This window comes from Oxyura jamaicensis, chromosome 5, assembly GCF_011077185.1.
Source record: "Oxyura jamaicensis isolate SHBP4307 breed ruddy duck chromosome 5, BPBGC_Ojam_1.0, whole genome shotgun sequence".
NCBI lineage: Eukaryota > Metazoa > Chordata > Aves > Anseriformes > Anatidae > Oxyura > Oxyura jamaicensis.
The window spans coordinates 31664282-31689925 of NC_048897.1; the positions used below are offsets into that span (position 1 = coordinate 31664282).

General features: G+C 43.5%; 1 protein-coding gene and 1 long non-coding RNA gene across 12 annotated transcripts in view; one reads left to right on the forward strand and one right to left on the reverse strand.

The window, feature by feature from the left end:
• Positions 1-25644, forward strand: part of ESRRB (estrogen related receptor beta) — a 151498-nt gene that overhangs the window by 79442 nt on the left and 46412 nt on the right. The window lies entirely within an intron of this gene.
• LOC118168101 lies at positions 9097-12375 on the reverse strand. Its single transcript, XR_004751365.1, has 3 exons — positions 12110-12375; positions 10153-10258; positions 9097-9988 (listed from the first exon to the last, which is right to left on the reverse strand). It is a non-coding gene; the product is annotated as an uncharacterized LOC118168101 (long non-coding RNA).

Sequence of the window (25644 nt, forward strand, 5' to 3'; positions counted from 1 at the left end):
GGGGGTAATGGTGCAGGGAGATGCTGAGGCCATTCTTGTGGAACTGAAAGCCCTGCTGCCTATTGCCTGACACCCTTTAGTAGAGGTTTTTTATTATCAGGTTTGTCTGTAGTGCAGAAGTATCTGGATGGATCAGAGCTGTCCCTACACCTAACTGCATTAAGCAGTGACTTCCGAGCGGTTCTATGCAGCCCGCAATGCAGCCTGCCCAGGGACAGGGGCAGGGAGGGGGCCACAGGTACAATCCAGCCTTTCTTTCAAAGCCACAGAAATCCCGACCTTGGGACTTGCGTTTCATGCTTGGGCTTCGTGAAGGGTGCTAACTTTGCTTCTTGTGGGTTCTTTTTGCTGTAGTAGATTGTAGCAAATGTGACCTTCTGAAAATGATGGTTAAGTGCATTGACGTGTCTGTATGTATTACTTTACATAGATGATGCCAGATGCGTCTCCCTCAGAATAATTGATGCAAGTTGCGTAGTGGCACCAAGCACACTGTAAAGGACTAGAATGAGTCAAAGTGTGACAGAAACGGTTTTCTTGCGTAGAGATCTGTAAGTGTATGAATGTACGCATAGCTGGATGTGTGCGTGCATACTTATTTTTAAACGCATGTGCACATACTGTAAGTAAACAGAAATATCTATGAAATTGATCATTTTAGATATAACGACATGTTTGTACTAGGCTGTGTATGTGTATTTTTTCACTCAGTTATCCGTACGTACCCATACGCAAGTCTTTCTGCATGCAGTTGTGTATTTCCATGTGAGTATGCATGTATTATAAATGCGTAAATACTACAAATAGGTAAGTCTGTCTTCATCACACAGTTGTGCTGAGTCTTTTTTAATTAAAGTTTGTAAATCTGATAGCCTTGCATGGAAGGTGTGCAATAAAAGTAGAATGCCGTCCAAATACGCCATACGTTAACATATGTGCTTAAAAATACTTAGTGTTTTTGTTAGGACTTAGTAGGTAATTAGTAGGTACATGGGGTTAGGTGTTATTAAACAACTGCAAATAGATGCTCTGTTTACAAATCAATGCATATTAGAATCTGTGATTTTTAAAGATAAGCAAATATTTTTAAAAAAATAAAATGCCACAGGGGAATTTGAAAAACAACGCACAGGACACAGATCCCGCTATAACATTATCCAGATAAAGCTGGGCTCTTGTGCCGTAACCAAAAAAGTCATCGGTTTGGATTTTTGTTTGTTGATTTATTATTTTTTTTTAATTCTATTTAGTTTTTTTTTTTTTTTTTTTTTTTTTTTTTTTTTTGCTATTCTGGTTATTTTGGAAACTTCTTTTTTATTCTCATTTCTTTTTTCTTTTCTTCTTTTTCAGTGCCTTCTTGTTTTTGGAAGGCGCAGAATGTAGTTTGCTTTCCTTATGGAATGCCTTGCTTAGAAAGTTATTTGAAGATGGAATGTGCTTTCTGTTTTTCAATACCTACAGTGTTTCTGATCATTCTCTTTTTATTCTTTTAGATGTGGTTTGTTGTTTTTCCTTACTTTAAAACAGTGCAGGTGCTTTTCTTCCAGCAATTACAGTTAGGGGACTGTCATTGCAGAGGGAACTATCAGCCCTAACTGTGGCCATGAGCACTGTACCACTGATAATACAGACTGTAACTATAGAAATCTCCCTACTTTTGTGTTCTAACATGGACTTGTTTTTAAAAGTACAAACAAATTTAATTCTACAGCCATTTTTAATAACATATTTATGAAACAACAAAAAAAAAAAGCTCTTGCAGTACAGTGATGTGGTATTTATACTCGCTTTAATGCGCTCATTTTCCTTAGAATTTTCACCCCAGGTGTTCAGGGAAAAACAGATGCAGCTTCCCCCCCCCCCCCCGTGGTTGGTTGAAAGAAGAAAAAAAAATACCTGCTTTTGGATTCTCTGCTTTTTCACAATACCATTTCTTTGCCTCAGTCTCTGCAAAATGTTATAGATTCAATTCCCCTGTTGGACCAAGAGTTAAAAATTAATTCATGAATAATAAAAACCAATCAGTCTTGTTGAGTTTAAGAAGGATTAGAAGAACGGGTTTTGTACAGAAGCAGTTATATATCTTGGTGCTGATGTTGTTGGACTAATAGATATTGTACTAGGTCCCGTTGGTTATCTGATCAAGGAAGCTGATTTGCAAATGGGATTGTTATCCTGATGACTAACGAGTCTAATATTGCATGAATTAAAAGAGGCTGGGCAGTTGGTGTCTATTATAAGTTCTGGACTCCCTTTTAGGAGATAATTTATTTGATTCAGAAGCATGCAGATTGAAAATGGACCAGGTAAATACCGTAAAGGAATGTTTCATGATTCCTTGCCTTGGCTGGCATTTTCAAGGAAGGCACCAAACTGCACTGAGCATCAGCTTGCCTGTGCTGGGTAGCTGACCACAGGGCGATGGTGCAGACATCAGGCTGCCCTGCACTCAGAGCATGTAACTGGTAGAAGGCGGTCACAGAAAAAAAATCTTTACCCCCATGAGGTAGAGGAAAGATGTGCTCCCAAAATTTTGTGATGCAAAACCTGACCCTGTCCCTGCAGAGATACATCACGTAACACGTGAGAGGGAGAGAAGAAGGTGGGAAGACATGGCATGCAGGATCCTTGGGAGGTTAGACACTGATACTCAGCCTGCAGGTGGACTGGCTGTCAGATTTGGGTAGGAATAAAGGCAGCGTAGCTGGAAACGTCCTTCGTTTGGAAGGACAATAGTTTTGCTTCCCTTGGTGGGGGACAGGCTGGAGGCTTTGCCCCCAGCTGCCCATTGCTCCAGCGTAGGTAGGAGCTGCAGGAGCTCTGCAGCCATCTGCAGGGCTCTGCTGACAGTGTGCCAGGCACCTCGCTCCTGAGGAAGGGGCTGCCTGGGGACCTACCATCATGCCTTTCTTGTCACAGGCTGGCTCTCTGGAAACGTTCAAATCATTTTGCCCTCTAAAAAGTGTATGTGGGTTTCTCCTGGGCACGTTGGCAGTGCTCTCACTGCTGCATTAGTAGAGGGTTTCCATGTTTATGGACCTTGTGGAGCCTCCAAGGACACTCCCTGTCATCCCTGACTGGTTCTACCCTGCAAACTCCCTTCCTCATTTTGCTGGTACGTATTTGGAAGCTGTCACCACATCCACAGAGGAGTGATTCCACTGGCTGTGGAGATCTCATGGTAAAGAAGCTTGATTAGGAGAGAAACCTTAGTGTTTCCCATCTTAGTTCCTTGTGGTCTTTCAGAAATATATTACCATCTTTCCGAGTGCGTCTTTGGTGTGTTTGCACACTGTTTCCTAAATGAAATCTCTTGCTTTTCCTCATTCTTGAGTTTACACAACTGTTTTCTGGTGTCTTAAAATATCTAGTTTGTCACTCTTTCCCTAATAACATGACAACTAGAATTTTAGGTACACCTAGGTTAAGCCTATGTGAAGATGAAGTATCCCCTACCCGGTTCCCTGACAGTGTATCTTGATGTCACTTTTGTAGGTGAATGGCAGCTGGGAGAATAACTGGGTCATTGGGATCTGAATCACGGTGCTCTTGCAGCCTGAGTTAAAAATCACAAGTATATTGGCTTGAAATTCATAACCAGTTCATCAAGAGAATCAATTGTGTCTTGCCAGGAGATGCAGGAATTTATACAGCTAATTTCTCATCTAGTCTTGTCTGCATCACAGTATGATGAACATGTAGGCATACTTGTTTTAAATACTCTCTTTATCTTTTCCCTTACCAGCAGCTGGTTTATTGGGATTCTTTTCTGCACAGGGTGAATGAATAGCTGTGAGCATCAAATACATACAGATTTAACAGGGAACAATCCATTCAGTTTGGGATTGACATTATTTTGACCCCTGTCCCTAGTCCTCAGGGTCTCTAGTTTCTTCTGGGAGAATGACATCTCACTGGTCTCACTGTAGCTTTGATACTCTCACCACAGGGAGAGTTAAGATTTGCCACTTTTCATGATATGGACTACTGAACCACGGAAAAAAAAACCTTTAATAGCCATAGAGAAAAATCTTTGAGGAGGAAGCCGTATTAAAATGACTTCTGCCTTGACAGAAAGCCTTCTGCCAGTAATAATGTAGTCAGTACTTGCTGCCTTCTAGGAGCAACTACTGTGTTAACAGGTTCTGCATCACTCGCAGCAATAGGTAATTTATATCAGGTTACTTCATCTTCTGAAAGCAACTAACAACCATGAAATGCTGTCAGGGTTGTTGAAGGAAGAGGCTTGTGTTAAGAATTTATATGGGAATCTAGACAAGCAGAAGCCACAAGATGAAGAAACCATCTACAAACTTTGAGCGTGTTTGGGAACTTGCTTTTTAAAATTGTCTTTTAAGGTGCTTTGGATCTGTATCAGCTGTCATTTATACTTGTATAAATGACGAGTAACTGTCAAAGTCAGATGGCATACACCAGTGTAAAACTGGCACAAGGTGAATATTAGGCCATTCAGCTCAACATCACAGTAGAGGAAGATATCCCTTGAACTGCTATAAGAGATCATATTGAAGGGGGGGGGTGGGGGAAGACTAAAGTTTTGAATGGAAGGCCAGGACCTAGTCATTTTCCTTGTCTAAAACTCTGCCAGGTGCTGCTGGTGCCTCAGATCACCAGCTGCTTCTTTCAGAGTTCAGGTTTTGTGCTTCCAGTGCATGAAATGATTCTTTCAGCCCTTTGGGGATAATTTGGAGTATGCTGGGGAAGGCTCTATACTGATAATTGGGGAGCAGTTTGATGCATGGCTAAAATGCACAGAGGACAAAATGCCAAATGAGGTGTGAGGGGAGGTGAAGTGTGAATTCGCTGAAGTTGCAAAGAGTATTATTGGGATAAAAACACAGCAGAGGAGAGTAAAGCAGGACTCTGAGGAAGCATTCCAACATGTGGGGGTTTCCCAAGAGCTCCAGATGAGAATGTCCTTTGCCAAGTTCATGAAGATGAAATCTGTGGAAGAAGAAGGTCTGTGCAAAGGAGAAAGACTAGAATGTGATAGCTGAGAAGAAGAGACCTGATTCTTGTTTCAAATTTCTTTTAAGGTGTATATACGAAATGCCATCAAACTGAACAGCAATTACATCCTTAGAACAATAGTTAGGATGAAAAAAAAAAGGAAGGCAAATGTAACAAACCATGCCTTAAGGAAAACATTACTGATATTCCCCTGTGGGTAGGAAATCTAAGTTAAACGCCATCTGACTCTGTAGTGTCATGGAGCCTCTGATGTTGTTAGGAAATGTGAAAAGCAGTGCCAGGCTATGTTCCTCTGCTCTAGACAGGAGATCTGAAGGAGAGTTGATGATGCAGAATGATCTTGAGCATTTTGGATTGCATACAGGATCCTTCCACTGGACAGCGTTAGAGCTGTGCTTGACTGGAGATGGTGAGCTGTAGGAAAGGTGAACAAGGGCAGAACCCGGGTCAAGGAGCTTGAGATCACACTGTGAGGGAGCAGCGGTGGCTGAAAAGCCCAGAGCAGCAGTCCAGTCACTGTGGCTGCGTCTTGTCTAAGGTTTCTGTCTGCAGCAAAGTAGGAAAAATCTATTTCCCAACACTTTTCTCATCAAAATTGCTGAACACACACTGATAGTACATGACCATTTCTTCCTGCAGAAAGTCAGAATTTGAATATAACAGCTTTAAGAGAAGGAGAGATCACAGGTAGAGGAAGGAAGATTTTGCTAGCACTTTTATAGGTTTCTACTGCTAAAATTGAATGAAGATTTGCCAAAAAAAAAAAAAAATCTTCTTGAGAAATTGTTTCTCTCCTGGCTTTTTAATTCAACATGCGCTGTGTGGCCATTTGAGTGGCAATGGGCTAATTTGCAGACTCATTTGATCTGTCTCTTTGCCACAAGGAGAAAGTGTTGGCGGTGTCCTTGTGAGGTGAGGAAGAAACGTGTATGTAAAGCTTGCCCACACAAGCACGCAGGTTCTTTCCTCCTCACATCCCTCTGTCTCCTTTCCTCCTGACATCCCTCTGTCACTGGCTGAACGGAAAGCCTGCCTCCTGCACGCGTGGTGGGGAATCTGAGAGCTGGGTGGTGCTGGGAGCAAATTGCAGTGGGGGGAGATAAGGCATTAGGGCAGCAGGATCTTTCAGAGGGCAAAGGAGCTTTGAAATGGAGCTTTTGACATTGGAAAGAGCTGCTGTGTGTAATGTCGTGGGGCCCGAGGAAAGTGAACAGTTCCCATGGGATGAGGAGATTTATTACAGTGTGTTTAGCATCCCTGCAACTAGAGAAGGAAGATGCACATCAGCCGCTGGTAGGAGGCCTGTGCTGCACTTGTGCTCCAAGGGAGCAGGGAAGACAGGAGCAGTGCATCATTGTGGGGTGGGATGGGGCTGGAGTCCTGTGCAGCAGTTGGTGTGAATTAGAGCAACATCGGTGCAGCATGGAAGAAGGAAAGAGTCAGCTGCCTCTTTTGTTGCAATAGAAATACTGTGGAATAACCCCAGCAGAAGAAGCTCACGTTCAGTGTGCTGGAAAAGGGGGGAACTGGGGGCTACAACCAATTTTTAAAGACATTTCTGGCCATTCTATAAACTGTTGCTGGTTTCAAGTCTTAGTCTTGCGTAGCAGAATTACCGCATGCTGCTTGTTGGCTCTTGGCAGCGTGGTGCGGGAGATGGCTTCACTTTTCTCCTAACTTTTATTTTTATCTGAAGTCCTTTTTGCTGAGTGGGAAGGAGGGAGCAGAGAACAGCACATGGCAGCACCTCTTCTGCTTGAAAAGTTCATGGGCCTATGGCATTGCTTGGTAGTTCCTGTTCCCTTTACATTTGTACAGTGCTTGCTCTACCAGGTGTGGGGAAGGAAAAGCAGGTGCTGTGTTTTACCTGCTTTTGTGGAGTACTGTGCATTGATATTTCATATAAATAGTTAATATGACACTAAATATACAGAGAGTTACATGGTGCCTACCTGCTGCTACTTGGTCTAAATGGATTTGTCTCTGCACCCATATGACTTATGCTTGTATGTGGATCCCCTGCACACCTCTTGTACGTGTCTGTCTGTACTAAAGCTAGCAAGGTTATCTCCTGCATGGCTCCAGCTTGATTTTCAGGAGGTGCCTCCTGCTGAACTGAGACTCAGAGCATCTCCTTGGCCTGAGAAGGGTGCTCTTAGGGCTCCTGTGGTAAATGTAGTATTTGAAACAGCCTGACAGGAGTGTGTACTGATTGCAGGGGCTGGATGAACATATGCAGTCCCTGAGAGAATTCCTGACTCTGGGAGATGTAGATTTGGGATTGGGGTGACAGAGCAAACAGTTAATTTCAAGTGTCATCAAGATTGAAAGGTGCTTTGTGGAGGTGAGTTGAACATCATTTGCTCCGAAGAGCTAAAATTCTAATGGACAGGAAGCAAAACAGGGCTGGGTAGAAGAGTCTAGCATCTGGGAAAATAGTTCTGGAAAGGCTAATCTGTGGCATTGCCTAGGCAATGTTGTAGCTTATCCATCCCCTTTTTATTTAGGGGGATAAAGTGAAAAGTGAAGTGAAAGATCTTCACAGGAAATATGAGGCAGTAGGTGAGCCATGTTTCCATGCAGTAATGCTGCACCTCTGTCAGACGTGTCCTTTCCCTGATGCGCGTTCTGACTCTTGCTTATCACTGGGAAGGGCAAGGACGCAGGTTTTGCCTCCAGCAGCCCAGCTGCCGGGCTGGAGTAAATATCATTCTGTGGCCAAAGGGGCCTGTTAGCCTCCAGGAGACACCAACCAGCAGCACTCAGAAAAATTAACAACAGTAAAAGTACATTATACAATTCATCAATCTTTTGTTTTCAGCACTGAAGCAATGCTACTTGGGGCGCATGGGTTACGACGGGGTCAGCACTTTCATTAGGAGATCCCTGGTCCCCCACCCTCAGCCCAGCACCGTCCCCAGGGGTGCAGCAGTTTTGCTTTCAGCAGTGGGTGCAGGCAGCAGCCTGGCATGCGTAAGCAAGGCCCGGAGCAGCCATTCACTTCCAGGCAGCGTGAAAAATCAGAGGCGGTTAGGTGCGAGTAAAAATATTATAAGTTTCCTCAGTGTCAGCACAGGCCAGTTCTGATTTTAAAAATGAAATATGGCAGCTAATTAATCTAGATCACAGCTTAATCGCCTGTGGTGGGTTTTAAAAAAACATTTTTGTGTGAATTTAGCACTCATGAAAGTGAGAGGCTGATATTACTGCACAGACCAAAGCACAGTACGGCTAAGCTGCCTCCGACCGGCTCTGCTCAGGCTCCTCCATGGTGGCCTGCGGTAGCCGCTGCTGCTACCTCCGGATCCATCCCTCCATCCCCTCCTCTGCAGCAGCTTCCACAGGCCACGTACCTTGCAGCACCTCTGCATCTTCTTTCAGGAGCAGTGGTGGAGGCTTGGAGATGCAGACCAGCAGCTTTGCAGGTTCTCTCTTGGATGATATGGGGAATGCCTCTTCCTAGGACAGGGTCGCGGTGTGCTGTCTGCTGCTAGAGGTGTGGAGATGCTGCACTGTCCTGGAGCACCTGGCATGAACAGGGAAAGGCAAGGGAGCAGCAGAGAGGGCACCAAGGCAGCAGTCAGAAAACTAAGAAGGCAAAGGTTTTGCTAATTTTGTTTTTTTTTTCCACCAGATCCGCACCAGCCCAGGACTGGGGAAAAGGAAAACAATCCACCCAATTTAATAGGCTGTGAGTGCATTTACATTTTGTGAAGGTTTCAGAAAGACAGCATGAGTCCTTCATTGCACATCTCACCCATCGTTAGTGAGTTGCTTTCTGCCAGTGTTCTCAGTAGATGCAGGTCTTGCAGAGGGATGTGGCGCAGGCACTGGCTGCGAGGCGACGTCAACCAGTCGGTTGGCTGAAGTGAGGGATGGCGTGGAGGAAGGCAGGTGAGTGTTTGAGAGACACGCAAAACAGATGGACCAAGCTGAGTATATGTCATGGATCGCAGAAAGGGCCAGGACTGTGTGAGAAGAGGCTGTCTATTAAATTTTGTGGAATGGCTTTAAAATAATCCATCAGCAAAGTGACAGCTTTCTTCTTTGTTCAGTCAGCTTTTTTAGTAGGAGCCTCTTCTGTTAGGGGTAAACCATTTGCAGGATAGCAAAGCTGAGCAGAAGGTAAGCAAGTGAACGTAGAAGGCAGGGCAAGAGCTGGTGCTGCTGATGAAAGTTTGTTGCTCCAAGAGCCAGCACCTCAGCCTGGCACCCATCGTGGCATTGCATTACGGCTTGTTTGGCAGGTACTAATGTTCTGATAAAATTTCAGCTCAGAAATTTACACTGGTTCCTTATTTTCTGTTATAGTTTCCATAGGACAGGCAATTTTTTTTCCAATTCTTGAACTCTGGCTGTGTGCTGCAGAAGAGCTGCCGTGTTAGGCTTCAGAGACAGATGAGTGAAACAATCCCTTAATGCGCATACAATTTGAGTAGCAGTTTGAAGTCCTTGTGGTTGAAAGGTGCTACATATTGCTTCTTATTCACTGTAAATCATCATTTTTTAATATATTTTTTACAGTGACCTGAGTGGATAAAAAAGGAACTCTTCCATTTTGTGAGGTAATAACTGTATCATAGGTGAAATAAAATACAAAGCCAAAAGCTTTAAACAAAGATGGGTTGTTAATATTAATAAAAAATGATAGCACTGTTTTATATCTGTAACCTTCAGCGATTATCCTGACCTATGCAGGAGCAAATAGTTGGTGCTTAATTTGAATAAAAACATTATTTCTTTTTCTGTCATGTAGATGAATTGAGAAGATGGAGCAGTTATGTTTACCGAGGGCACGGGGATAGTGAGGCCAGAGGGCAATAGAGATCTGAAGAATACAGTTCCCATTCAGTCAGCGTTACGACCAGCAAAGAAAGTCCTGTCTCAGCATAGCAGCTGGGGAGCAAGCACATGATTTTCAACCTGAAAACACAGTATTAATGGGTTGTATTTTGTTGTGCAATATTTGATCCATGAGGGCCCTGTGGCCAGGAGCCTGTAAAGCAATTTGAAAAATGTAAGGTACATGTAACAAGGTAAGAACTCAGAGAAAAGACAAAGAATTCACAGCAATATAGGATGGGTTGTCCTTTAAAAAAAAACAGGGGGGGGGGAGTTGCACACATCAAAAGGCACTTTGGAATGATTCGAGATACGTACACGTCTACTAGGTCAGAAACAAGGAGATTCTGGTTTGTCCTCTTCAATTTACCTTTGCTGTTATGCAGCATGTATCCCCACAGCATCTCCAATCTAGCTGTTTAGTCTGAGGAAGAATAACACATACATGAGATTTAGGAATACCTGTGATTTGTTCTTGCAAAACAGGGCTTTTATAGCCCTGTGGGCACACAATTAACTGTTTCATTTTAATTCAGCCCTGTGGGAAAGGGTCAGGGTCTCTCACTCTGTCTCTTTGAAATTGCTTTGTAAAGAAGATGGTTAGTTAGCATCGACTGAGCATCTGCCATCGAGGCACAGTGAATAATCACCTGATCCCATTCTGGATTAGAAGAGAGAAAAATCAGACAGGGCTAAGCACCAATGATTAGTTAGTTTTACTGCAGCCTGGGGATGTATATGGACTAGGCTCTCACAGTTTTAATTTCCATGATTCTCTGTGAGCTTGTCAAGACAAGGCAACCAGCAATTTTGGAGGGAAAAGAGTGGAGCTGGTATCTTTTGTTGTTGTTGTTGAAATTCTTGTTTTCCTTGATTTGTGATTTTGGGTCACAGAAAGAAGAGAGCATCCCTGAAGATGGCAGCACAGTCTCCCCAAACCTAGCTGCGGTGCTCACAGAGCAGAGTTGGTGCTTTCTGACCTGACAGGGGGATCCTTTCCCTGTTTCCTTTCTTCTGCAGACACTCATGCGGATGTTTCTGCTGTCCAGGGCTACGTTTTGCTATCTGGTTTGTGGTCCCAGTGAGTGGGGATTATCTCTGGGACATTCAATTTTTTTCTCAAGGAACTGATAGAATTTTAACTTGAGGAAATTATTGACTTTTTATAGCTGTGCTTAAACATAATAGTTGTCCTCGTATAGTTATCATTTCTGAGTGAAAATGATATTTTTCTTAAAATACATGGAACAAAATCTAAGCAAACATATAAAGGAAGAAATATCCAGAAATGTTCAGGGTTTACTTGTAGCAAGAGTTCTGGAGCAAATTTATAAAGATTATGCAGATGTGAACGGTTGTTATTGTTGCTGGGTTTTGTTAAAAAGCAATTGAATTTTCTGTGGTATTCTGTCCCTATTGATAAATTAAATATATCCCTTGCTCTTGGAAGCATGCAAAGTAACTCCTCTGATTCTGCCATTCTCCTAATTTCTGTTCTTAAGGAGGCTGAGTGGTCTAAAGCTGGGATCAGGATCAAAGCCAGGTTCCCAGCTCTTCTATGACCTCCCTAGGTGATCTGAGCAAAGACTTCAAGTCTCTGATTCTCTCCCCGTCTGTAAATTGTGGATCGAAGCATCTCCTTTCTTTTTGTCTGCCTCTGAAATCCAAGTTCTTATGGGCAAATGCTTTAATACACAGTACACTGCCTAACACTTTGGGTGAAATGCTTTTGCAATGAGAAGAACGCATTTAATAATAAAGCCTGCCCTGTCCCAGTCACAATCTCCCAAATTAGATTGTTCTTCATTTTTGCTTTAGTGGAAAGGAGTTCCTGAAGATGGGTGTCACATGTCCTAAGTCCTTCAGCTTGAATTTCTACAGTCAAGATGAAAGCTTATGTGCAGTGCAAAGGCATCAGTTCTACCTCGACACAGGTCACAGAAAGATGAGTGTCCCTGTTCATTTGGGGCTGAATGGCAAAGAAGTCTTTGCTGCTTTTCCATGCAGGTTCCTGTATTTGTGTATGTAAACATACACTGCATGTGGCAGTCCTGATTTTCACACTCAGATATGGAGATAAGCACATTTTGTATTTCTGGAAAATATCCTCCTTTGAGAGCAGGTCTCAGTGTATTGCACTGCGTGTGTAAACACTAATTTCAGAGACCTTTTTGCCCTGGCAGCGTCTATATCGTGCTGTCTGTGCCCTGCCTCTATTCATACTCTGTGCCAAAGATGTAAAGGACAAAGTGTTTTTCTTGCTTCTCCTGCTTACCTGTTGATGGTCTCCTTTTAAGGCAGATCCGCTGCAAGCTGATCTGGATTGTCTTTGATTTACAGTTACCAGAACCTATTTTCTGTTTTTCTTTTCTGCTGCCCTTTGGAGTCTTCAGAGACTTTTCTTCTTTTTACCCCATCTACCATTGTTACTATCTTTCTGGCTTGGCTCTGTATCTTTAGTGAAATCCAGGGCTTCCCAAGACTGCATCGAGTGCCTTTTTTAGCTGCTTGAAGGTTCATTTCTCCACTCGACTCAGCCAGGCCTCCCCCTGATCTGCAGGGTTGCTCTGCCTCAGATTGGCTGAGCTGGAGCTTTTGAATTCTACCGATGTGAATGCTATGTGCCTCTGCTATTCTTGGGAGCCTTGTAACTTGAAGAAGGGCAATATGGTGAGCTAATTACTTCCCAGGTCAGTAAGTAGGGCAAAGCTATGATTCAGGTTAATCTCCTGGGCAGTTCTGCATTATCATCCTTTACTGCTCAGATATGGGAACCGAGTGGCCAAAGGCTGTGTAAGAGGAAGGTTCTGATAAGGAGACTTTCCTTGACACCACTGCCAGAGAAGAAGGCCTGTGGATGGCTGATGTTGGAACTCCTGTCTTGGGAGTCTTCAAATAATTTGTGTTCACCATCTATTTGTCTAATGTACTCTGTAACCACATGGCTCTGTTCAGATCCAAGCGAAGCTCAGTTGTTGAAACTGTTACTTCCTTATTTCTTCCTTCTCCACTTAATGACTGTGGTTTCAACAGTAGCTTTGTGTCTTCACCTGTCTGGATACTGCCACCAGCAGCACCTACCTTCATTGTGATAGGATGTGGAGCTAAGTCCTGGCTGTGTCCTGGAGGCATTTTTCTTACACTGGAGCAGTGCAGATGCTTCTGGGGTGGTGTGTTTTTTATGAGGCTTGAGCCAGGACTGTATTTGAAAGATGCACACAGTATCTGAAAAATGTAATTTTGTAAGAAAGAAGGAGGAAGGTGTGTGAAAATAATGATGCCAGAAGCAGTGCAAGCAAAAGTAAGCTTTATTGAAAGCAGAAAAGCAACAAAGATGGAGAAAGGAGGAAGCTTCTAGTCTTGCAGTACTTGAGAAGCCTCTTTTTTTTTTTTTTTTTTGAAACGATGTGGAGGTTGTGTTTTTTTTTTCTTAATGCAAATTTATTGTCTTCAGCATTGTAGAAAAAAATTGATATGGTGTGAGAGCATGAAGCCACCTAGACAACCCATGAATTTACTGATTTTAAAAGCATTTTTAGAATTTTTCAAGATTGATATTTAGGTTCTGGAATTTAGTGCTTGAATTTGATGGCACACCTGTGGCAGGTTTAGAATTAAAGCAGTGGGATCGACTGAGCACTGCGGGGCAAATCTCAGCAGAGATGGTTAAAGTCTTATGCAAATATGGGTCAGGTTTGTGCTCTGTGGGTTTTATTGGCAGGATGGCTTGGTGTGGGAGACAAAGGTATCTGTCACCTCCTCATGTAATATCAGACTTGCAACCCTCCCTCCCCACCACCACCGCTTCCCAAAGCTCAGTAGCTAGAGAGGAGGCAAGGGACTCAAAGCATCAGCCCTCGGGGTGCAGCAGTTCTCAGCCACCCCTGGGAGTACTGATGTGCCTGTCGTACTGCAGCTAAGGAGGGTAAAACAGCAAGCACAAAAGCCTTAAGATCCATCCCACATCTTCTTCCTAAGCCACCGGGTAGATTGCTACCTTGGTATCACCTATGAGGTAACCCTTACGCTTTCCCATCTGAGGATTTTTCTACTTTCTCCCAGCTGCGTGCTGCTGCTGCCTGGGTGTGTTCCTGGAAGAACTCTGCCTGTGACACAGCAGATCAATGGGCGCAGACCCAAGTCCCCTCTCCTCCCAGGGATCAATATGATGTCGGAGTACGATGCTGGGGCTGGCATTGCCTACTCCTTTCAGGTCTGGCATTGATTAGCAGCAGCCTGCAAATAGAAGTGGAGCAGTGATGCTCTGCAACCTCGATAACCCATCCTCAGGAGCCTGCCAGAGCCAAGGGGCTCCTTGCTGCCACCACAGCCAATAGAGCCATTTCATTAGGCTGTAAAGGTTAATTGCATTGAAAACTGGCATCATCCTCAGCACACGACCGTTGTAAAACTCCAGAGTGGTGTGAGGCCTGAAGCCGTCTCAGGGAGCTCCATCTGAGCTCTGAGAGACTTTGCTGGGCAAGGCTTCTGTGTAGGCCTCTCAGACCCTGTGTCTGCCACAGCCCTCCTGTTGAAGTCCCAGACTTTGCTTTTTCAGCTGTGCTGGTAGGGGGCACATTTCTCAGCCAAGAGGAGGCTGGTGAGGGGGTGGTGGTCAAAAAGGCACTTTCTAGTTATGCACAGCCTTTGGATTTCATCCTGCACGCACACGAGCAGTTAATATGGAGGAGCAGCACATACAAACCACAGCTTTTCCTCTGAGCCCAACAGGTGAAGAAGGAGCACATAATAGCCTAGGTATCGTGGTCTCTGTGTGCTACATCTTTGAGCTGAGAAGGCACTTAAAATCTTCTCTCTTCTGTGCTAACAGTGTGAAGAGCTCAAGCTCTCGGAAGATTGTTGCCTCAGACCCTTAAAAAGTATAGTTGGGGTTTTCTCTGCTGCAGGAGGCCATTGGTGTTCTTCTAAGCTCTAGAAACTGTCACCTGTCCAAAAACCATGGGGAAGGCTTGCTTTTCTCAAGGTTGGCCCTGTGAAAATTCAGGTGGTCAATTTCAGTGTGTCAATAGACAAGTGTGTGTGTTATCTAGTCACTGTATTTTGTGTTTGACTTATTTTCCTCAAGATCTTGAGGGGGCTCTGTACTGTCACAGTTCAATTTGCCGACTAGAGTTTCAGAAACGAAGAAAATTGTGAGCATCTGAGAATTTTTGAGGATCTAAGATGTGTACTTTCTCATGGGTAAAGAGGAATTTCTGTCTTTAAGGGATTGTTGTTAAGACAGATTTCCTGTTACCTTAGCACGTCCTCTCATCCTTTTCTTAAAAGCAGCATCTTAGGAAGTGAACAGCTGTAAAGACTGATGTTGGGTTCTGAGATTTGGCTTTGTAATGTGTGAAATGTTTTGAGATGCTTTTACGGAAAATATTAGAGCAGAAGATCGCTTCCTAATCTGGCACACAAAACAGTGCAAAACTATAGTCTTCAGTTTGCTTTTTTTTTCTGGCTGTTAGTGATTGAGCAACAACTGGGCTATTAAATCACCAATTTCAGCTTCTTTAATAAATTCTCTCTTCTTCATCCTCTTCAAAGTCACTGCCTGTGGGCAATCTTTACCTAACTTTTTTTTTTTTTTTTTTTTCCTCATGTTTTGTTGCTCTTCCTTTTCTGGGCTTCACATTTCAAGCCAGAATGTAGGCTTCAGAGAGCTAAACGTGCTGCCACAGACAAGACCTTCCACTGCTAAACAGAGAGGCATGAAGACAGAAGGATGTTAGGATGCTGGGTGCGTGCAGCTCCTGCTCTAAAGGGATCCCCTTGCCATACACAGTCACACCTCTGCCAGGTTGTGGCTGCCGTGGCATCCCAGTTATATGCTCCAAGCAGCACCTCTGTACCTAGTGCCTTGCGCATGACTGCAGAGCAACTTTGTTAGAGTAGGAGCTCCCAATAAACCTGGGCAGCTGATCACCAACCTTATCCACTTCTTGTAGGTTCATGGAAAAGGCCCCAAAGGATCCACACACTTTCATTATGTCTAATTGCTAGTACATACCAGGGCTCTGTAGTTCTACTGTCTCCTCTGCCCTCTGTGCAGGGATCTTCTGCTGCAGCTTGACAGAAAGCAAGTAAAAGAAAGGACTTATAGGTTTGAAGGAGGAAGACAAGAGGATAGGATAGTAGGATGGGAGGATACATCTCAGGCTCAGGAGGGCTGTTTTGTGTTTTGAGGGGCTTTTCCAGTGTGCTCTGGGTTCTCGGTAGGAAGGGCACAGCAAAGAGCTTTCTCTTTAATACAGTGTGCATTTTATCTCCACAGACTTCTTGCAGACTTAAAGATCTTAGCTCAATACCATTAGTGTATCTCTGCTGAAGGCCCTTTATAAAATTGATTAGAAAGTGGGCTTTTGCATGTGTGTGTGTGGGCTCTAATCTGATTTGAGTCCGAGATGGTATCTTTAATTCAGTGCATCGCGGCAACTAACTCACGAACTTCACTGAGAGTCAGGGCCCCTAATTTGGTTTGAGAATACATTAGCAAAACGAACTCAGAAGGCCCCTTTTCGTGGAGAGAGGGAGGGAGGTGTCTTGGGGGTGGGGGAGCCTGAGGGAGGATAGGAAGAATTGACTTGACAGAGAGGAGTCGTGGATTTAAACAAGATCCTGGGCATGATATTCCTGCAGTGGTTCCCAGGAAGAAAAGGAGGAGAGAGTAAGATTGATTGATTGCTGGCCTTGCACAAACCATGGAGAATGATGTGAAGCTCAACGCAGGTTTAACCCTTTCTTCTCACACCAATAGTAAGAATCCAAGGTGCTGTTCATCCAGTGCTGTTTTTTATCCTCTTCCCATTTCTATGTGCTGCTCTGTGGGCTGATGCCTAAAGCAGACACTAGTGATGCAGAAGTAATGGTATGCTTTTGCTCTGGTAGATGATCCACACTATGAGAACTTTTGCAGACTGATCCGACTCAAAGAAGAACATTAAACCACATCTCCCCTTCTTTCCTTCTCTCTTCCTGAAACAAAGAAGTGTTAGAAATAAATACACCAGTGCAGCGGTGCTTGCAGTGGGACAGTGAAAGCAGCGTATCGCTGCAAGTGATGAGGAAAAGCCTACCCCAGGGACTGTTAGACTTAGCAGGGTAGGTGCATATATCCTCTGCCTGCTACCCTTCACTCCTCAGATCCCTCGTTCTGTAAGATAACGTTTTGGGGATTGTGTAGCATCCTGCACCATCCAAGGGTTATGAGGAAAGAGAAACTCTCCAGATTCTGCCCAGAACCCTTTAAATAAAGGATTATTTTAATTTAAGAAATTGTTAAATTTAATGAGGGAGTAACTCAGATTCTGTTGGGTGCTGTAGAAGATAGGAGCAAATATTTAATTTGAAAATGTAATTAGTAAGCTGTTAAACACAAAATGTTTGCTGTGGTAATTCGGTTTTATGGCTGAGGGCTTGCACATACACATGTCAGAAAACTCCAAGTTCTGCCTCCTTCAGTAGCAGCAGCGTATTCCCCTTGCAGCTGGGTAGTACGTCTCCTTGCTGGAGGTGTAGAGTGCTGTGGCTTGCTGCCTAGATTTTGTAAATTGGTACAATTCCATCTACTGCAAGGGAGCTTCACTCTGGTTCATACCCAGTCTGGCCATTAATACCATGTATGAGATAAATTTTCAAGTAGAGACTCCTAAATCAAGTTTGCAAAGTACTTACAAGATCCGTGTGTAATCGCATGCACGTGGACACAAATGACTAATGTAGTTCCAACTCTGAGTTTGTGAATGAGGTTCACTGAGCCATTGTTTTTGCAGTAAAAGTGCATGTTTTGTAGTTGCAATTCAGTATTTGTGTTTGAGAGTATGACTCTCTCTGTGCGAGAGAGACTATGGTTGTTTTAGGCAAACATCAAATATCCTGACGAGTATATTGCAAAATGTTTGGGGCAGTGTTCCTTTTTGATTTGTATTGCATCATGTTGCATGTGTACAATATAATGCAATGTTTCCATTCCGTTACTTGAGTACAAAATCAACCAAGACCGCAGCTGCATAGAGGGCATAACATGTTCGGAGATGATCTGAGCCCTTTCCTTTCAAGCAGTGCATTTGAATTGGAAAGCTTTGGCAGTAGGTCTTAGTACTGTCACTTGAACATACAGCTGGCTATATGATGATTCAAATGTCTAGGCTCAGCTGCCTTCCAATAATATTTTTGTTAGCCTTCCTGCGGTGCAGATAGTATCCTCGTATGCTCCATTGAGGTTTCTTTCTGCACCTTCTCTGATGAACTGCCAAGGTCAGCAATTTTATTTCAGTAGCTTGCTCTGATGAACTTTATTTCTACACCAGCGTCTCAAGCCAGACAACACTGCAGTGCAGAGAAATAATCCAATTTTACTTGATTATTAATAATTACTTTCAGCTGCTATTTTTTCAGTTGATTGATTAGAATAAACAGTGCTCTGACGGGATATACCAGAATCCATAACCTCCCTTCTCTCTCTACTACTACTCCAGCCCTGACTTCTCCAGGTGCAATGTGAAGTGGGGGGTTGTAATGCAGAGTGTCTCTTTAAAATATGCCTTCTTGCTAGACAGCAAGATGTTATTTTTTAACTAGCTTTCACCAAAATTAATTGATCTGGATTGGTGGAAGTCCACAAGGCTTGAATGATGTCTCTGGTTTGCAGGCCAGTGCTTTCGTGAAACAGATCAGTTTTCCACTGTTCAGGGTTGAAGCTGGACAAAACAACTTCATTCTGTGTTTTAGTGTTCCAAACTGACTAATGAGCATAGGTTTGCAGGAAGCATGCTTCAAATTTACAACCTTGCCCTATGTCCGACTGGTTGTGTATCTCTCCAGCAGGGTTTCAGTCACCTCCACGGTGACTCACGTTGTAGGGAGGGATCTCATGTTGTAGTCGATGAGGCTTTTGCTGTACCAAATTTGATGATTTTCTTTTTAATTTTTGGAAGGAACATGTCAAAAAGATCTCTCCCAACAACTCGTGCTCTAAAACTCTATCTAGCAGTTCTGCAGGGACAGAGGAACTTTAAAGTGTTTGCAGATTTGTCAGGAACAGAAACACCTCAGCTAAATTACGCACAAAAAATAGGAAAACAAACATTGACATTCATGTTTGCACTGCCTTTGTGTGCACGGGTGGGAACAACCTCTCCCAGCCCTGCAGTCCAGGCTCAGTGATCCCTGTTCTGTACCAGATTTGGTGTGGATGCCAAGTGGTGAGTAGCACTGCAGCCGGGATATCAGTAGAGCAGAACAGGTGGTTCAGGTGTTTGTGGGATGAGCAGTGCTTTTCCTACTAAGTAGCTGCTTTCAACCATGTGGACTGGAATTCTCTCAGGGGAGGTCACCAGTACAGTGTGGGGAATGTTTTTTCTACTTGTAGCTATTTTGATTTGCAGCTTGGATTCCTTAAATTCATCTGGTTTTGAGAATAATGCTGTTCATAGGGTGGGAAGGTGGGAAGTAGGAAAATTGTTTGAACAGGGACCTCTTCTTTGCAAGCAAGATAATTGTCAGATGCGCCTAGATCTTGTACTATTTATTTGCTTATCATGAGCCAAAGGAAATAATTGGATCATTAGTAGACCTTTTTAGGGAATCTGTAGTTGCTAAATTTCCTCTCTGGACTGAATTGCATAGGGTGGACAAGCCTGGCACAGGTGAAACCACACAGCAGTGTGGTTTCCAGGGGGTGCTTGGGCCAGTCACCTGCTGAGGATGGCACCTGGTGACTGAGATGTGTGAATGGATTCACTGTGCCCCATGATTTGCAGGGGTTGGGTAGGGCCATCGGTCTGTGCAGAGTGACTGGTGGGAAAAGTGTCTATTAACTGAGTGGGGATTTCTGAGAAAGCCCTCCAGTGGGGAAGATTTGTTCATCTTGCTTTCCTTACCCAGGGACATCTGAAATAGAAGTGTATTTGGAGAAGGTGATTTAACATTAGGAGACAAGTCTCCAGAAGTCCAGTGAAGGGCATGGAGTAGCTGCAGTGTTCAACATTCACATGACTCTTCAGATCCTGAAGTCCAATTCCTGTTCAGATCAATAGAAATCCCTACTTAATTTCAGTAGTAGTTGGATCAAGACTTAAATGAAGAGATAGGATCCTGTCCCAACTACTTCTGATTTATTTTGACTGTAGCTACAAAATGCTGGGTAGGGTTCAGGTAGCAGATAGAATATTTATACTAATTTCTAACAATTTTCCTCAGTACGTTGTAAAATGAAGCACTCGGCAGCACTCCTTCTCATGAGTGAATGAGAAAGAAGTTTCATTCAAGCTCTCATCAAAGTGGATAAAAAGTCCGGGTCAATTTTTGTAAGTTGATAGGGAGCCAGGGTTTCTGAGCTGCTGATCACATGCCAGCGGTGATTTCATTGTGATACAGAAGGAAAGGGGTAAAGCTTAAACGGCAGATGGAAAAGCAGAGCTGGATTTCTCCAGCAGCACACAGCTTTCAAAATAGAGGGGTTAAGTTTTATCTTCATGATGCTCCTTGACGTACAGTTAATCCCTACTATGTAAAAGTGATGATGAATACAGGATGTCCACTTTACAAGAGTTGATGGCAGAGCTTCCATGATACTCTTGAATTCCAGAACTTTTCGGTAGCATTCCAACTTTTAGATCTAATTCCAAGTTCCAAGATTTAGTTATAATTTATTCACCAGTGTCTCTCTCCTTAAGCTGCCTGGCTAGAGAGGATAAGCTAATAAATGTATCACAACATTTCTATATACATCAGAACATGCATGTTTCTGAGTAAATATGAGTAGAGAAAAGAGACCTGCTGAGTGAAGTGCAAGCAGAGGGCTGTCTGGAAGATGTAAGGAGTGCAAATGTTGTTACATCCCAAATCTGGCTGCAACCTGAAATTTTAAGCAGAGTGGAAATTCTGTTAAAGTTTGTTTTGAGGAAATTTCCAATATTTTGTTTCATTATGTTCTTGAAACAATGCACGCTTGGTCAGTAAGACAACACATGAGACAGCACATGACAGGCTAAACAAAGCCCTAGGAACAAAGCAAAATTGAAGATCTCCTTTTGTTTAGTCTTGTTTTGGAAATCTTACAGTACAAAACATTTCCAAATTTGAATTAGTTTTGTAATGAAATGGAAAAGCATTTTTTAAGAAAGTAAGTTCTTGATGAAGAACTTCTAGTGAAGTCCAACTGTGAAGCCGAATGCAAAAATGGGTGGTATGGTGGTGTGGTCAGGAGACAGTTGGTGTGTGAAGCAGCACCCAGGGAGCTGGAGATAGGCTTAGCTGGTGTTAGAGATAAGGGTATTGTGTAGCTTGGGTCACAGGGGATTGGGTTTAAAGTGGAGTCAGATTTGGGAGGAGGTCAGGACTGGTCCGTGTTACACCAACACATTTGTTAAACCAATGTTTTATTCCTATCTGGCTGGCTTGCATGCAGGAAAACTCTAACTACTCACAGTACGTACATAGGCTAAGCACTGGGCTGCGGTGCTGAAGAAAGATGTTCAAATTCTGATAATCTTGAGTGGAAGCCACCACGTGAGCATGGTCTTATCTGTCCATCGTTCTGTTTAGCACACTTGTCTGCACACTCCATTCTTTTAAGCAGAGTTGCTGATTAACGCTCACGATGCTCCTGAGAGGTTGTTCAGAACCACATCTGTGCCTGTCAGTTGGTGAAGCAGTGTCTTGGAGTGCTGCAGCGACTTGCTGAAGTCTACAAGATTAGTGTTGAGGTTGGAATTAGACTATGAGACTTTCTGGCTGCATTGTAAGGGCTCACTATGTTATACTTCACTGCCCTGTGTCATAAGTACAAAACCAGCGACTCGGAGCCGTAACATATATATGGGTCCTTGTGCTGTGTTTGTGGCTGGGGAGAGATGTGTTCTAGGTGTGGAATGTCTCAGAGACTCTGCTTCCAATGGATTGGAATCTGAGAAAAGATCGCCAGAAAGAGCCAGATCTGGGAGAGCAAGGTCTGCGGCACAGACCTGGCCAGAGAGAGGTGGGTGTGAGACACAGGCTTAGTTTGCCAAGGGCAGAGTGAACTGGGAGCTGGCCACACAAAGCAAATGATGTGTGTGTGTGTGGAGTTATAGATCCTGTCTTTATGCATCACATTGATCTCATTCATTGAGTTATACTTAGCATTTTGTTTATATAATGTCAGGGTGTTATATGGGTTTGTTTATTTTTAACTCATGGATGACTGGCAGTTTCAGTCTGGATTCTGTCTGGTAATGAGATGGAAGAAAGTCCAGGTCTAGTGGGAGATTTTTGTCAGAGGATTTCTGGAAATAAAGAGAAATGCATTTTCTCGATGCTCTGCCGGGGGTGGTGAAAGGACTTAGTAGCGTTTACATGCACTGCTGACTGGCTGAGTCAGGTTTTGATGCTTGTTCAGTTGCATTTAGAAATTTAGTTAGGAAAAAAAGGAGGGGGCCCAAGGTACGTTTTGCTTCATGCAGGAGGATTCTGGTGTAGAAACAGAGCGAGCAAGACCATCTGGTGGAGCAAATCACATGAACTGAAGAATTTGGGGCTAGAATCATGCCTGACCTTACTGCTGGTGGCTACGCACTGACTTGCTATTTGTGCTCCTTCCCATTGTAGGTGGGGTGTGAGTGAAACCAATTTGGAGATTTGGCAAAGTATTCCCTGATGTAAACAGAGTGCTGAATCAATAGAGACCAACACCTGCCAAAGAGCCATCCCATACCAACACATGTGGATAACCCTTTCTCCCTGTTTCACCACCATGCTCTCCAGAGGCAGTCACATTTCCTTCTCTACTGGAGGAACTGTCAAGGACTAAGCGGGTTTCCTCCTTGCAGGTCTACACACCGTGGCCTTTATCCAGCTCTGGGGCCAACTGAACCCCCATGGTCCTAGGCTGCAGAATCTGCTTTAGGAATGACCCTGTTTGCCCCGATGGGTTTGCAGTGCTCACTGCTGGCTCATCACCAGGCATTGATTTCCATTTCCCATTGCTCTGAACTCTTGCATGGCTCACACACAGTGAGCTCATTCTGTCTGCTATGAGCTGTCACCGGAGGGGGTTGGAGGGGATGTCTTCATCTTCTGAGACCTCCCACCATCAAAATATGTGGCAAAGCTGTGTTGTAAATGGATTTGTGCTTCTGCCTGTCCCTGCCCCTTGTCCAGGTTGCTCACACCTTCTATTCCGCACTGATCTGTTCCCCTTCAGCCCAGTACTGTCTGTCCATCTCACTCTCCATCTATGCATCTAATGGAGGTTGGTAATCCCGTTAGGTGCTTGGAGCAGGCGCTGCCGAATTTGCTTGCAAACGCCTGTGCCAGGTCGAGTGTCATTGCCAGCAGCGCTCTTGGCGGGATGAAGGTTGCATTAGTGAACAGTAATTGAAATGCAAAATAACATTTTGATCGAGCGAGCAGGCTGTTTATTTATCAGATCAATAGCCAAAATGCCCCATCTGGAGAAGTCAGTGTGATAATAAGTGATAGCATTCCAAGGGCAAATGGAACAAGCACAGTGGGGAGGACATGCAGGCAGGGTGGGCTGGGTCACACCAGGCTGGGGGTTGGTGAAACTTGCTTTTTTTTGGGTCCCTTCTGTGACAGGGTAGCCCCCTCCCAGTAGGATCTGCAAAGGGTTGCAGACCCTCTCTGGATAGAAAGCAAAGAGTTTTTAAACATCAGACGTGACAGAGTGCAGACATGTAAAATCATGTGTGGTCTTCTCCCTCTCATGCTCTGGTAGACACAGGGCCATGATCGGGGTGCAGGCTGCAGATGATGTAGCCCAGTTAAGCAGCAGAGTTTTTGTTGATTTGGTTTGGGGGTGGAGAGGTTGTTTCTTTTCATGTATTTTGCTTTAGTTTTGTTTTTTATCTTTTGCTTTAGTGCATTCAGTTTACTGTAAAGGTCTGAGCGCTCACTGTGATGGTCTGGAAATATGAAGTCATAGCTTGGCTTCTGTAGTGAACTACTGGAATGGTATTTAGGTGCATCGACATAATGAGGAAAGGAGAGATGTGTGAGGGTGAGGAATGAGGTTGTGTGCATATATATATGCATGCCTGGTATATACAGATACCCTACTGAAGGTAGCCTTTGTCCTATGTAGCATTTAAGCCTATCTCAGAAAGGTGCTGTATGAAAGTGTAGAAGCAACTGTAAATCTTTGTAGGTGCCCGACTGCCCATCTATGTGCATTGCTGTGTCTGTCTTGGCTTCTGTTTGTCCATTAGCAGGGACTCTAAATACAGGAGAAAAGAAGTGAAATAGGTTGATCTTGCAGGCTTGCTTTTGTTTCTTTCATGTTTGAAAATAATAATATGGTTGATTAAAAACTTACTGGGATGAGAAGAAGATCTACTCATCATGATAGGAAGGAACACGTTTATTTATTTATTTTTAACCACATTCAGATAAATTTTCAGTGATATCAATTCGGAAGGAAAGTGTAAGGAATTTAAGGACATTTGGCTTTAGAATTCCTATTGGATGGGAGTTCTTGTTGGTTTCTAGAGAAAAGAACATGCAAGATAAGCCAGAGTGGTGGGGAAAACGAAGTATGTGCTTGTTCTGTTAAGCAATGTTTTCTCTAAAGAGCGTTTTGTTGATCTCCTTCTCGTCTCTTGGTTCAGGCAAGTAAGAAAGCAGGACACCATGGGGCCGGAGGTAGGGCTGGGCTCAAGTGGACTGGAAGGTACTTTGTCAGTCAAAGGAAATGGGGACAGTCTGGAAGATGGATGAATGAAATGGATTTAGAACACTCATTAGGGTTCAAGGCTGGAATTTGGGTCAGCTACAACTGGCTACTTAGTATATGCAGTCTGGTGTAGAAAATCTGCTAAATACCTACCAAAGGTGGGATTTTAAAGACACAGCAAAATTGGACCTTGGGGATGTCTTAAATAGGTAGCTAAAGATAATCCTCTATGTTACAGCAGACTAAGGTGTGCAGGAGGAAACAGAGTGTTTCCAACATCTAGTCTTCTCGACCCTGTGGTGTTTGTTAGCTACAGTTCTTTCACGTACTCACTTTCTTTGCTTGTTCAAGTACTGCATCTGGGTCCCAGTTGGCAGCGTGAGCCTCTTGTCTGTCCTTGACCGCCATGCAGTTCTCCTCTTGTGCCTCCCTCCTCACTCATGACCCCACTCACTCTAACTTCCACATTTTTCCAGTGGTTTGGGGAGAACTTCCCCATGCCAGATCCAGTGTTTGCTCTCACACATCTTGGTTTACTTCTGTAGCATCTTAGAAATGGTTCCAGGTGAGTTGGGGATTAAAAAAAAAAAAAAAATCCAATTGAAAAGCACTAATTGCTCATTGTTATTTTGCGTGCTGTAATTTATGTGGAATTAATTTCATTCAGGTTTTTTTTCAGGATCTATCTAGTTTTGAATAATGTTTCTCATGATGAGCCACTTAATTATAGATTTCTCCAGGAGCTACAGGTGGAATCTAGATAAAGCTCATCTATCCTGACTGGATTGTCTTAGCAGGGATGGGAGAAAAAGGCAGAGTCCTGCCACAGCAATAAGTTTTGAGGTGTAAGAAATAGAAACCCTCCAAAAAAATTAACAATTGCTCAGACTCTGAGAATTCCTAAATGCCTCCAGGCTGAAGAACACACAAGTTTAGATTTTCTCTGAATAAACTTACAGTACCCTTTCAGTAAACTAGTATTCAGAAGAAATACTGATTTTTTAAAAATTTTTATTTTTAGTCTTTTTTTACATTTGTTTTTAGGATGATATTCTTGATAAGTGGGTATCTCTGATCCTAAGTCCTTCCTCCCTCTCTCACTATAATTAAGCGATAGTTCTGTGCCTTTCTTT